General features: G+C 46.6%; 1 protein-coding gene across 5 annotated transcripts in view; it reads right to left on the bottom strand.

Moving 5' to 3' along the window:
• The window catches only part of TXNDC5 (thioredoxin domain containing 5), a 167,475-nt gene that overhangs the window by 39,333 nt on the left and 114,488 nt on the right, over positions 1-13,654 (bottom strand). Inside the window, exon 1 of one of the 5 annotated variants that reach the window (XM_072729167.1) lies at positions 5,921-6,025. The exons of the other annotated variants lie outside the window; for them this stretch is intronic. The gene's annotated coding sequence lies outside the window, so the exon portion shown is untranslated. Of the gene's footprint in view, positions 1-5,920; positions 6,026-13,654 lie in introns of those variants that run through there. 5 annotated transcript variants of the gene reach the window in all.

Genomic DNA, 13,654 nt, shown 5'->3' with positions numbered 1-13,654 from the left:
CACATGGCAGAGCAGGGCCACGGAGCTCTCTGGGGTCTCTTCTGTGAGCGCACAGATCCCATCCACAAGGGCTCCACCCTCGTGACCTCATGACCTCCCAAAGGCCCCACCTTCCAACACCGTCACATTAGGGGTTAGGATTTCAACAGATGAAATCTGGGGCGATATGAATATTCAGTGTATGGCAGTCTCAGAACATTTTTTTAAATGAGAGTAGAATTATCTCAGGCACAGTGATTCCACTAGGGTTTCCTTCCTCTTCCTTGATGCTTTTAAACAACATGGCCTTTCCCAAATGGCACACTGTGAACTTGAAAACTTAAAACTTGCATTGCCCTTTTGCACCGTGGGATTAAATAGACTGGAAGTTAAGACGCTGCCTTCCTGACTAAAGACAGCCTGTTCATGAGTTTGTTTGCTTTGAGTCGAGAAGTTCTAGTAAAAGCGAATGCCCTCGTTCTTCAATGGAAGAGATCCTCACTCCCATATGGTGCTTTATTTTATAAACAGCTAATTTTGAAATATTGTTAACACTTATTCTGTGTAACTAATTCAGAGTGAATTAGCATTCATCTCTGAAAAAAAAAATCTACCCCAAAACAAGCTGGTATAGTCAAGCATTGAAAAAAGCATCAGTGTATTCCTCTTAACTTCCACAGAGCGATGCCTCCTTCGGGGTGTCCATTTCATTTAAGGAATATATCCAAATGTCCCTTGTTAGAGTCTAACTTTTTGGCACCTAAGGCACTGAAGTTAATTTTAAAAGTTGTTTATAAACAGAGACACTCATGGAAACTTGGAGAGATGTTTTAAAAAAAAATTTCATCTACTTCTCTTTTTAAATTGTTAGAATTATGTCTCCATAGAAATAAAAGTATCTGTTTAAGGAGTTTCAGTCCAAATTAGTCTTTTTCTGTATATGTCATTACCTTCTATTTTCCCCTCTTAAAAAAATAATAATCCCATGAGTATAAAGAAGACCGAAGTTTCAAACATTTTAATAACGGATTGCACTAAGGCAACAAAATCAGGTCTTCAGTCTTCATGCTTAGAAATAATGAGCCGGCTGTGAGGCTGTGTACCTTTCTACCAACATTAAAAATCGAGTCTTGAATATCTGGTATTTATTCAGTTGTGCCTTCTTGCTCCGTGTTTTACTAAACAGGGAAGACTCTACAGCCTCACACATGTAGGTCAGACATAATATAAAATAAGCCAATGCATTTAATGATGGGCAAACCCAGTGATGTAACTGTAGCTTTTCTGCTCCACTAAAAATCTCTTTGCAGTTTTCAAGACACAGCAGTCCTAGTCCTGTTGTTCCAGCCAAAGCCCTCCACGCGCAGTGGCGTCCTTGGTCCCCTATCACAGGAAGAAGCCCAGGGCCTTGTGGGGTGCGTGGAGCTGCTCTGTGCAGACAGGCAGTACGCGTCGGCCCAGGGAACCGCTTCCTTCTGTGTCCCTGAGACTCAAGGAGTCTGGAATTTCTTTCTTTTTTTTCTTTTTTCTTTTTTTTTTTTTTTTTTTTTTGGAATTTCTGAGTTACAGGGCTGCCTCTGCCAAAGACTTCCTGGCAAAGTGTTTTGTCTGCAAAACAGACACAATAATGAGGACCTCATATGGATTTTGAGAAATGCCCTACACCCTGGAAACTTCTTTTGGAAGAAGTCAAGGAAGAAATCCACTCTTTCCCTAGGAAAAAAATTTCCACAGCAGCTTGAAACCTTGTCCCTCATATAAGACATTAAGAGCTCTTTTTAAATCCAAAAAAAAAGGGGGGGGGGGACTAGGGACAGAATTTGACACTAGGGCCCTGAGGCCAATCTCAATGGGCCAATCTTGCAGGCTCTTGAGTGGTCCCCCGAGTTACCCCACTGCGATCCTGTCCGGTCAGCCCAGTCAGCATGCCTGAGTTTAGCTGGTGGGAGACACAGACTCTGAGGCTGCTACTCTCGGGTCTGGGCTGAGCTGTGTGTCCTCCAAATTCATATGTTGAATTTGGAACCCCCAGTGCCTCAGAATGCGACTGCATCTAAGTTAATGGGAACTTTACAGAAGTAATTGAGTGAGGCCATGTGGGGTGGGCTCTGATCTAACAGGATGGGTGTCCTTAAAAGAAGAGGAGATTAGGCCACAGACACGCAGAAAGACCAGGTGAGAACCCAGGGAGCCATCTACAAGCCAAGGACAGAGGAGGCCTCAGAAGAAACCAGTCCTGCCAGCATCTTGATCTCGAACTTCCAGTTGCCAGCACTGTTAGAATACACATTTCTGTTGTTTACGCCACCCGGTCTGTGGTTCTTGGTGCACAACCCCAGCGACGCGAAACACCAAGCAAGTCTTTCCTTCCCCTGGTGAGGATGAGCCTCGGAAGAGCCTTCCCTCTGGGAGGGAGAGGTGCACCCTGGGAACAGGACAGGTGGCCAGAGAGCTTCTGCCTGTCGATGCCCAGCCCTCGGAACGAGGCACCCTTGTCTGACATCATGGTGACCTTCTGTTTCTTATTTTCCTCTCTGCACATTTGAACGCAGCAAAAGGCAAGACCAAAGAGCAAGAGACCAGGCCCGGTTGCCAGGGGGGCTCCAGCCGCAGCGCAGCGCAGCTCTCTGTGAAGCGGGACCCCCTCGGGCCCCAGCTGCTCCCGGCCCACCCGACTCGGGCTGCCCGGGCCGTGCCTCAGCTTCTCAGAAGGGGCACTTCGCACAGCACGTATGGACGGAGGCACTGCTGCTAACCACCAAGTACGCACTTCTCTGAGTTCGACGGTTTTTGCCACTTGGGAACAAAGGAAGCGAACCTTCCTGTGGTTGGTGTTTTCCTGCACAGTTAGTTGTGTCTAATCCTCCTGCGTCCATCAGCATAACATCCGGTCAGCTGAAGCTTATTTCCAACACCAGGAACCTTGTCTGGCTTTGCCCTGCCTGCCAGGTGACGATATCTGGTCCTTGGACACTTGTTCTGGGTATTTGCTGGTGCTTCTCCGGGTCGGGGCCCTGTAGCTGTAGCACGGACTCAGCGCTCCAGATCTCGGGAGCTGGATGGTCCATGCTGTGTCCAGAACACGATACAATCACTCGATGTCCCTTCGGTCATCACCCGGTGATAACCTGGTGATGTAAGCGGCCCCCGCGTCCTGTGGTCCTGGGTGACTCAGCAGTGTCTCCCTGGGCTGGTCAGGGGCACGTGTCCCGAGGCTGCAGAGGAACCCCCACTTTCACCTGCGAGGCAGGTAGGCCCACGGCAAGAGGCCAGCAGCCAGGCCCGACCTCTCCCTCTCCCGTGTCACTGCCCTCCGGCCTCCTGGGTCCTGCTCCTCCTCCCTCACAGTGGCCACGCCTCTTAAGTTACATTTTTGACATTATTTTAAAAGGGCAAACTCATTAATACGTGCCTTGAGGATTCACAAAGCTCACGGTAACGTATGTTTTGTTCTCACAGCCGCGCTCACACGCTTAGACGAGGCCACTGCGAGGGAGATGGTATGACATGATGTTGGTGACAGCACAATTGTCATCCTGCTAGAGGGGACAGTATTGTGATCTCAATGGAAAAGAAAGGTGAGGCTCTCATCTGTAAGCTCGGAGCCCTTTACTGCAATCATCTCCACCTGTGAGCGGGGCCGGGAGTGGAAATGACTACAAGCCGCCGAATCCAGTTGACATCATCTTGCCACCCACCAATCTTACGAATGTGACAGCCCAGAAGATGGCACCGGGCGGGAAGGAACACAACGCCAACTAAGCCAACAAGTTCTGTGTGTTTGAGAGGAGATATTTTCATGGAAGTTGTTTTCTTCTATTTTCTGTTTTGGTTTGGCAGCTGCCACCGCACTAACACGATGAGCACGACAACAGCCATGAACGTCCCCAGAGCTGTGGCCAACAGCTCCCTCGCGTGGAATGACAAGAGCCCAGAGGCCTTTTCCATAGAGCGTCCACAACATGGGGCTCCGGAGGCTGACGTTTCAGCGGGTGTAGACACTGTCGTGCTGTTAGTACTGCTAGTTTCCCACCTATAACGCTGGTCCCCGGACTTTCCACTTAGGCCGCCACAGCTGGTACCTGCCCCGCGCACCCTGAAGTCGTCCCGGGTCCCCAAGAGAGCTTTTCCTGCCTGCTGATTTGGCAGCTGCTCTCATGCATTTGCTGGAATGCTCGGCCCATGTGGACTATGCCCGAATTCTCTTCCGTTACAGGACACATCCCTTCTTCTCAATACCTGGCGAAGCTTCTACCTGCAGCACCCCTGGCACCGTCATTCTGGACACGGTAAATCCACCACCATAATCATAATCATAAAAATGGAAATAAGCCAAAGGAAGCGATTTCAAGGGAACAAATGGCACTAAAGCTATAAGGCGTTTAAATCACAAGTCTCTCATTTGCTCACTCTCAGGGCTTGGTGTAGCCCACTTAGGCTTCAGTGGAAAAATCGGTTTTAATCGTGTTTTATTTATTTATTTATTTATTTTTCAAAGATTTATTTATTTATTTATTTATGATAGACAGAGAGAGAGAGGCAGAGACAGGCAGAGGGAGAAGCAGGCTCCACGCAGGGAGCCCGACGTGGGACTCCCTCCCGGGACTCCAGGATCACACCCTGGGCCAAAGGCAGGCGCTAAACTGCTGAGCCACCCAGGGATCCCCTTTAATCATGATTTAATCATCAGTTTCTTTCTTCACTATCTACTACTCTTTCGGTGGCTTTACAACCAATGTGCTTGGGTGTCTATCACCAAAACTGTGAGGCTGCAAGCTTATCTTTTCAGGGACAGCTGGAATTCGTGCACCTGGGTGAGATGGCCCCTGGGTAACAGGAGGACCCCTGACTCCTGATCACCAGCACTGTGAACGACCAGGTCAGGAGTCCCCAGTGTTTACGCTTTCTATATGTCTCCTAACTCTGGGGGGTGGCCCGGGAACACAGATTCCCCAGGGCCTCCCAGAGCTTGCAGAAAGGATGTCAGCAACGTGACCTGTTACTTAGAAAGAGAAAAGGAATTGAGTTTTCAAAATTTGAAACTGTCTCCTCTCTCAGCGTCCCCCAGTCTAGACCCATCGTCCTCCTCCTGGAGTCTGGGACTCTCACCGGTCTTTGCTTTCTGACTATAGTCCTGCGACAGCATTGATTTTGATGTAATTTATATTAAATTTCAGCGCAAATGCATTCCTCATGATAATGTGAATTCCTTGGGAACAACAATCATCTCTTGTCTTTTTTTTTTTTTTTTAGATTTTATTTATTTATTTATTTAAGAGAGAGAGAGAGAGAGAGAGAGAGAGAGGCAGAGACACAGGCAGAGGGAGAAGCTGGCTCCATGCAGGGAGCCCGACGTGGGAATCGATCCCGGGTTTCCAGGATCACGCCCTGGGCTGAAGGCGGCGCTGAGCCACGCAGGGATCCCTCATCTCTTGTTCTGAGGCTTGTTTTGAGGGAGGAGGGGCAGAGGGAAAGGGAGAGAGAGAATCTTAAGCAGACTCCACACCCAGTGCGGAGCCCCATGAGGGGCTCCATCTCACAACCTTGAGATCATGACCTAAGCTGAAATCAAGAGTCAATGGCTTAACCAACTGAGCCACCAGGTCACCCCAACAATCACCTCTTACTAATCTTGATAATTCCCCTCAAAGTACCAATTTAGTAAACGTTGTTGTTTTGAATTATGCCTTGAATAAAGCTACCAGACCTGAGGCTCCTGGATTTTTCCTGAATAAATCTCTAGAAAGCGAGCCACTAGACTATTGGTTTTATTCGTGAATTTGATATACATATTCAGATACACCAATTCCTTATAGGAAAACTTCAGAGCCACGCTATATCAGAATTTTTTAGCTTTTCACAAGACAAAATGATTCATGTATGATGTATGTTCTCAGTGTGTACATTTACAAAAAGTGTAAGAAAAGGAACAAAGACTAACCTCAGTCCAGGTATATTTTATCATCAAATAAGTTTGCTGAAAACTTCTCTTAAAACATTTTGTCTTCAAAGTTTTTGGATTTCAGAATAATGAAGGACCACTGACCTATATTCAAAGCGAAAAACCAATGAATTACTTCTTTTACATTAAATTTCTATAACATAAAATATTCCTTTAAAAAATGCTGTAGTCTTAATTCTATACTCTCAGGTTTTAAAATTTTACAAGTAATCTACTAATACACGTTCTCTACTTAAAAATGCCAATAATAGAGATGAAGCAAAAGATGGAAGTGATTCCCCTTCTCATCTCAGTTTTCCTTTCACAGGACTCCCTGGCCTTCAGGAAGCCCCTCAGGCACACACACCAAAGCACCGGGCACCACCTTATCTTTATGAAGCCCTCTTGCAACGTGCCCTCATTTCCATCTTTTCCCTTAACCCTTCCTTGCCATATTTTTGGTCATACATAAGCAATGCTGTATTGACCGCACACATGTCTAGAGATGAGAAAAATCAGAATGAAAGACATTAAGATAATTGCTGTGTGTGACAAAGAGCCTACGAGTAGAAATGATGGTACCACAACCCAAACGTCCTCCCTCTTGCTGTTCTTTGTGTTTTCTGCCATCAGATTCCGCTCTCCTGTGGATTCCTAACACCATGCCTAGTGTCAGAGGTCATTGTGCAGAGACATGCTTTCAGCTAAAAGGGGGGGTCTCCTTCGATTAAGGGAGGCCATCTCCCAGCTTTTTGGGGGCCCCACCTCCATCCCCCCAACATCTGGGCCAGTTTAACCTGGGAGCACAGTCTTGGAAGTTCTCAGGCACTTTACCGATGGAAATTTGCCAGATTTAAAAAATGTCCCATCCTCTACCGATGGCTGTGCCTTAACTGGACATTTCATTTGTTTTATAATTGCTGCTATAGTGTTACAAAGGTATGCAATTCACCAGTTTTGATCTTCTCAAATCACCTTTTTCACGATCATAATTGTATCATGACCTTCAACAAAGAATGTAAATTCATATGTCGTCTATTTGTCTTAAAGCCAAGTTCTAAGAAGGAATAGCCCGCCCCCTTCCCCTTCCCTCTCCTTCTCCTTCTCTTTCTCCCTCTCCTTCTCCCTCTCCCCCTCCTCCTCCTCCTCCCTCTTCTAATGGCTTCTATGGTTTATAGTCTAAGCCTTCCCATTCCAGAAACACATTTTTCTCTGCAATACAGAAAGCCTTTCCCATTCAAGGAAGAAGTATTCCAGATATATTCTGAAACATAAAAATCTTCAAACATCAAGTCCTTGAGGCAAGCCTAGAAAGTTCTCAGGAACAAAGTGTCATCATGAGAAATGAGAGTTTCTTTTCTTTTATTTAGCGTTTTATTTATTTACCTCTTCGAGAGAGAGAATGCACAAGGTGGGGAGGGGAAGGAGGAGAGAGAAAGGACCTCGAGCAGACTCCCCACTGGGCATGGAGCCCAATGCGTGGCTCGGTCTAAGGACCCTGAGATTATGACTGGAGCTGAAACCGTCGGATGCTCAACCTACTGAGCTACTCATGCACCCCGGGGTGAGAGTTTACTTTATGACTGTGATATCCAATGCAGTCTATTAAAAAGAGATTAGTGCTTATTAACGAGATCTGAGGGGGATCCCTGGGTGGCTCAGCGGTTTAGCGCCTGCCTTTGGCCCAGGGTGTGATCCTGGAGTCCCGGGATTGAGTCCCACGTCAGGCTCCCGGCATGGAGCCTGCTTCTCCCTCCTCCTGTGTCTCTGCCTCTCTCTCTTTCTCTCTCTGTCTATCATAAATAAATAAATAAATCTTTAAAAAAAAAAAAAGAAACGAGATCTGGTATTAGTGGCTGCTCTAAACAGCACACACTATTTGGCAAGAGTGCCTAAGGAACTTGTCCCATCTGCGCAAAAAGACGTTCACCACACTGTTCTTAGGGAACTCTTTCTCGTTTTCATCATCTCTGTTTTAGAATAAATACAATAGTGTAGAATATTGGAATTAGATATTTGCAATCCTAGTAATCCCTTGCAGTCATTTTGAGGTTGTTTTTTTTTAAGATTTTATTTATTAATTGATGAGAGGTGCACAGAGAGAGGCAGAGACACAGGCAGAGGGAGAAGCAGGCTCCCTGCAGGGAGGCCCATGTGGGACTTGATCTCAGGGCCCCGGGATCATGACCTGAGCTGAAAGCAAATGCTCAACCACTGAGCCACCCAGGTGCCCTCATTTTGGGGTTTTTCATAATGTATCATCACTTTCCTATACAAGAGGGGTGAATTTTTAAAAACCTTTTGTTCCTCATTGAAATACATTAGCTTTTTCTTGGTGAAAAGGAGACAGGAAGGGACAGGTAGTTTCTTCAATAATAATTTTAGAAAAAGACCTACTGTTTTATATAATTCATTGTATTTCGGGGAAAAGAAAGTTGTCCTAATTCTTTTATTCGATCAACTTTTATAGACCTGAAAAGGCAGATTAAATTGTGATTTAAAAAAAAAAAACTTCCCCAAATGTCATTAGTTCGTTGCTTAAATCTTCCAAAAATTGAAATTGGCTGGGTGGAATGAGTTTTATTTCCTTGCCTCTCTGATCTTTCTTCTTGCTAATCAGTGCTGACAAGGATTTCAGGGGTAGATCCAGGGAGCAGGGAGGGATGAAGGAGCAGAGGGAAAGGACTCAGAGCAGCAGCAGGGGCCCGAGAGGAACCAGACCAGGCAACGGTCAGTAGCATCAGTCAAATCTGGTGACTAAGAGGGAGAGGGGGTTGTGTGAGAGGGAGGAGAGAAGTGGGAGTCTGAAGTTTCTAGATTGCAAGCCATCCTGAGAGACCACCTGGGCTTTACTCTGGGAGATGAGGAAGAGAAGGAGAGTGGTGAGGCCGGAGCTGGGGCCCTGAGAGAGGGAGGGAGGGGGGCCCCTCTGGTCTGGGGGCCACCAGAACAGCAGCGCCGCCTTCTCCTGGGGTCTGCTTTCTGCTCCAAGCAGACGATCCTCAGGTCATCACAGTGTGTGGGAAGCCAGTAGTGGCCTGAGACTACATCACAAAGCCAACACCATTCCCCTCACTTCCTCTCGTCCCCTAGGCACGTTATCACCTCACATCATCCCAAGAAAGGTGGCTACAGTCCAGTAAGATATTCTGAGAGGGAGAGGGAGAGAGAGAGACATCGCATTCGCACAACTGCTCTTACAGTATATTGTTATGCTGTACAATTGCTCTACTTTATTACTATTATTTTTTAAAGATTTTATTTATTTATTCACGAGAGACACAGAGAGAGAGAGAGAGGCAGAGACACGGGCAGAGGGAGAAGCAGGCTCCATGCAGGGAGCCCAACGTGGGATTCGATCCCGGGTCTCCAGGGTCATGCCCTGGGCTGAAGGCCGTGCTAAACCCCTGGGCCACTGGGGCTGCCCTACTTTATTATATTATTATTATTATTATTATTATTATTATTGTCACTCTGTCACCTAGTTTATACATTGAGCTTGACCATGGGTCCGTGCGTACAGGACGACAGAGTCCGCACGGGGCTCAGCGCTGTCACGGCTCAGGCGCCCTCTGGGCTCGGGGCACATGCGCTGCGGGGCAGAGGGAGCCACTGCCTGCCCGAGCCCGGAGCACAGTGGACGGTGTCGCGGGGCCAGCGCCGAGCCCCCCCTTCGCCCCCCGCTGGCTGTCCCTGTGCCGGCTCCTGTCCCAGCTCCCTGAGCCTCGGGGGCCTGCCAGGCCAGGCGCGGGCCTCCCGGGCCGAGGGCCACCAGCCAGTCGCACCCCTGCCAATCCTTCCAGCTCAGGTGCAGCTTACAGCGGCTCGTGGCCTGCTGAGGACACTCGGCTTCCCACAGCAGCCGGACAGGGTCCAAGTCCTGGGCTCCAGCCTCGGCCTCGCTCCCGTCCCCCGTTGCCGGCCTCCCTGGACGGGGAACCTCCTAGACACTGAAGGCTCCCAGTCCCCGGGGACGTGGCTTCTCCCTTTCCTGTCCAGCTCCCGGCCCGGCTGTGTCTGTGTCTACAGTCCCCCTGGCAGGCCAGTGCCTCGGGGGGGGGCTCAGGTGTTGACTCCCTCCAGGAACATTCCCTGGTTTTCTGACCCCCTCACTCAGGCAGGCACCCCTCTGTCCTCAATTCCATCTCTTTTTTTTTTTTAAGATCTTATTTATTTATTCATGAGAAACACAGAGAGAGAGAGGCAGAGGCAGAGGGGGAAGCAGGCTCCGTGCAGGGAGCCCGACGTGGGACTCGATCCTGGGTCTCCAGGATCACACCCCAGGCTGAAGGCAGCGCTAACTGCTGGGCCACCGGGGCTGCCCTCAATTCCACCTCTTCACCCCTCCTGGGGAGCGTCCCCCCATCACTGTCTGTCTGGGGACTGTCCATCTCCCTCCCTATCTTGGGAGCTCGGCGATGTCAGGTTGCTTTCTTCAATTTTTGTTTCCCTGAGGCCTAACCCCAGCCTGGCACCCTCCTAATGATCTGTGAATTAATGACAGGGGTGGCATTTCTTCCATTCCAGAGGAGTAAAGGGCTTTTGCGTGAGGGTGGAAAGGCTGCTTCTAGTTTACTGCTGTCCCTTTTCCTCGTCAAGAGCAGCAGGGAGGGGCAGACAGGAGGCCCGTCATCTCCCTGCCTGTGGAATATCACATGGAGAACGGGCAGGTGTTACTGGAAGGTACTACAAGGAAGAGGTGTACTCGGTGTACTCTGGGGAGCCAGGTTCCAGGAAGCTTGTCACCCTGACTCCATCTTATTTTATTTTATTAAGATTTTATTTATTTATTCATGAGGCATATGCACACACACAGAGGCAGAGACACAGGCAGAGGGAGAAGCAGACTCCCCACCAGGAGCCCAATGAAGGACTCGATCCCAGGACCCTGGGGTCATGCCCTGAGCCGAAGGCAGGTGCCCAACCACTGAGCCACCCAGGCCTCCCAACCCTGACTCCATCTTAAGTTCTATCTTCTTTCAAATACTCAAATGCTTCTTGGATGTCCTGGTTTTAATACAGGTGAGCACAAGCATCTTTTAAGGAGAGAACCTATAAGGAAAACCCACCCGAGAAGGGAGAACTGTCACAAAGAGGTAGCTTACAACACCACTGGGTATACCGAACGCATATAATCCAGCCACACAGTGGGAACACGGGGGAGAACGAAGGAGCCGAAGGAGTGACAACACACACACACACACACGCCTGCGCACACACGTGCATGTACACACAGCCACAATAATAATAAGAGGACATCATGAACAATTTGGAAATCCTATATTAAGCATTTCTGTGTAATTCGAAAACGGTTAGTAAAGATGTCTTTAAAAATAGAAGCATCCCTAAATAACTAAAGCGGCTCTAAGAGCTATTTTAAAGTTGAATGCTCAACTGCCCTTGAAAAGGGCACAATAAAGACTTTTCGCAGTTAGTTACTATCATCTCTAACCAGAAATTATTTGCACGGACTTAGCATATAATCAGTGTTTGATGCATGACTAACAAATGTTCATGCTGAATATATGAGTCATGTTTTCTTTAAAAAATATTATTTCCAATATTAAGAAGAACTACATATATACACATATATGTACACACACACACCCATATATATGCCATAAACAATAGTAGTAATAAATGTAAGAGAATAAAAGATATTGCTAAATACTAAATATAATTATTAAATCTACATTACAAGTTGATACGTTTTACACCAGCCAAGTCATACCTCACTTTATGGAATACAGATCCTTCAGTGAAAATAAATTTTTTAAAAAGTTTATTTATTTATTAATGAGAGACACACAGAGAGAGAGGCAGAGACACAGGCAGAGGGAGAAGCAGGCTCCATGCAGGGAGCCCAATGCGGGACTTGATCCCAGGACCCTGGGATCACGACCTGAGCCCAAGGCAGATGCTCACCCACTGAGCCACCCGGATGCCCCCAGTGAAAGTCAATTTACGCTTATTATATCATCATTAGCTTTCCTTACAAAATTGAAGGTATATTCCAACATGTGATACAGTCAAGCAATAGGGGATCCCTGGGTGGCGCAGCAGTTTAGCACCTGCCTTCGGCCCAGGGCGCGATCCTGGAGACCCGGGATCGAATCCCACATCAGGCTCCGGGTGCATGGAGCCTGCTTCCCCTTCTGCCTGTGTCTCTGTCTCTGTCTCTCTCTCTCTCTCTCTCTCTATCATAAATAAATTTAAAAAAAATTAAAAAAAAATATTTAAAAAAAAAAGCAATAAAAATCACGGTGAAGGAGGAGGTAAATTTTTTAAAGTCATGCCTTTAATGGAAAACCTGTTTAAAAAGCAACATCAACATTTATAACTCAATGTGTAATATTGAGACTTAAGATATTATACCAGGAACTGTATTCCCTGGGGCCTAGCTAAATCTACAGAAGCCAGGAAAGTGTCCTACTTTTAACTAAATCCGTGATTTTATTTCCACCTCAAGGCAAAAAGTTCATTTTTTAAACCATAAGCTTATCAAAGGACATTTATAGAATGTACCATGGACGGTACAAGAAGGTTTTTCAGCCTTAAAGACGCTATTACCTTAGAAACTATTCCAGACTGACTCTACGTGCTTCTCTGAAATGTGTAGGTAGAGTAGGAAGTCAGAGAGCCCATTATGAAGGGCTTGTCAGAGACACAATAGAACTTGCCACTAGCACCCACAGCAGACCAAAGTAAATATGCAACTACTTCCCCACCTTCTAAGCTAACACAGGAAATATGATATTAAATATTTCAAAGTACTGATAAGCCCACCAAAGTGCAGGTGATATTTAACTATTTTTTACAGCTGGATTCTGCACAGAAGAAAGAACCACTATTGCCAGTCAGCTCCCTTTCTGTAGAATCCATACATGAGACTTACTCAAGTATGGCTGGAGTTGAGGAGACTCAAAGAATTAGGTAGGGTTTTGTTTTGTTTTAACTTATGTGCTTAGTATTTTTGTGAGAAACTATTTTTAAAGTTTCCAATTACATTACACCATTTTCCAAAACAAAGTCACAAATATAGGACCAAATGATTCCAGAAAGTTTTAGAACAAAATCCAAAGGAATTAAGAAACTGGGAAGATTATGAGTAGGGGAGAGGTTAGAGGTCAAATTTGCCTTGATCACTTATCATCATTATCATCATCACCATAATCATCATCATCATCATTTTGTCTCCCTAGAGGGAATCTTTACAGCTCTCTAGTATTTAGCCAAGACTGGCATTTTCTTTTTTCTTTTTCTTTTTTTTTTAAGATTTGATTTATTTATTCATGAGAGACACAGAGAGAGAGAGAGGCAGAGAGGGAAGCAGGCTCCATGTAGGGAGCCTGATTCAGGACTCGATCCTGGGACTCTAGGATCAGGCCCTGAGCTGAAAACACTCAACCGCTGAGCCACCCAGGCATCCCTTCTTTGGTCTTAAATAACAAATAGAATCTCCTTTTGTGTTAGGGGCATATTAGAGTTGACTTTAAAAAAAAAAAGATTTTATTTATATATTTGATAGAGAGCAAGTAGGGGGGCAGGAGACAGAGGGAGAGGGAGAAGTAGACTCCCCACCGAGCAGGGAGCCCCATGTGGGTCTCGATCCCAGGACCCTGAGATCATGACTTGAGCTGAAGGCAGATGCTCAACTGACTGAGACACCCAAGTACTCCTAGAGTTGATTTCTTAATGCTCTCACTATTTGACGTGCACATTCTATACAATTTT

The sequence above is a fragment of the Vulpes vulpes genome, chromosome 12, assembly GCF_048418805.1.
Source record: "Vulpes vulpes isolate BD-2025 chromosome 12, VulVul3, whole genome shotgun sequence".
In the NCBI taxonomy this organism is placed as follows: domain Eukaryota; kingdom Metazoa; phylum Chordata; class Mammalia; order Carnivora; family Canidae; genus Vulpes; species Vulpes vulpes.
Note: the sequence above shows the minus strand (reverse complement) of the source record. Positions and strands in the feature narration are given on the sequence as shown.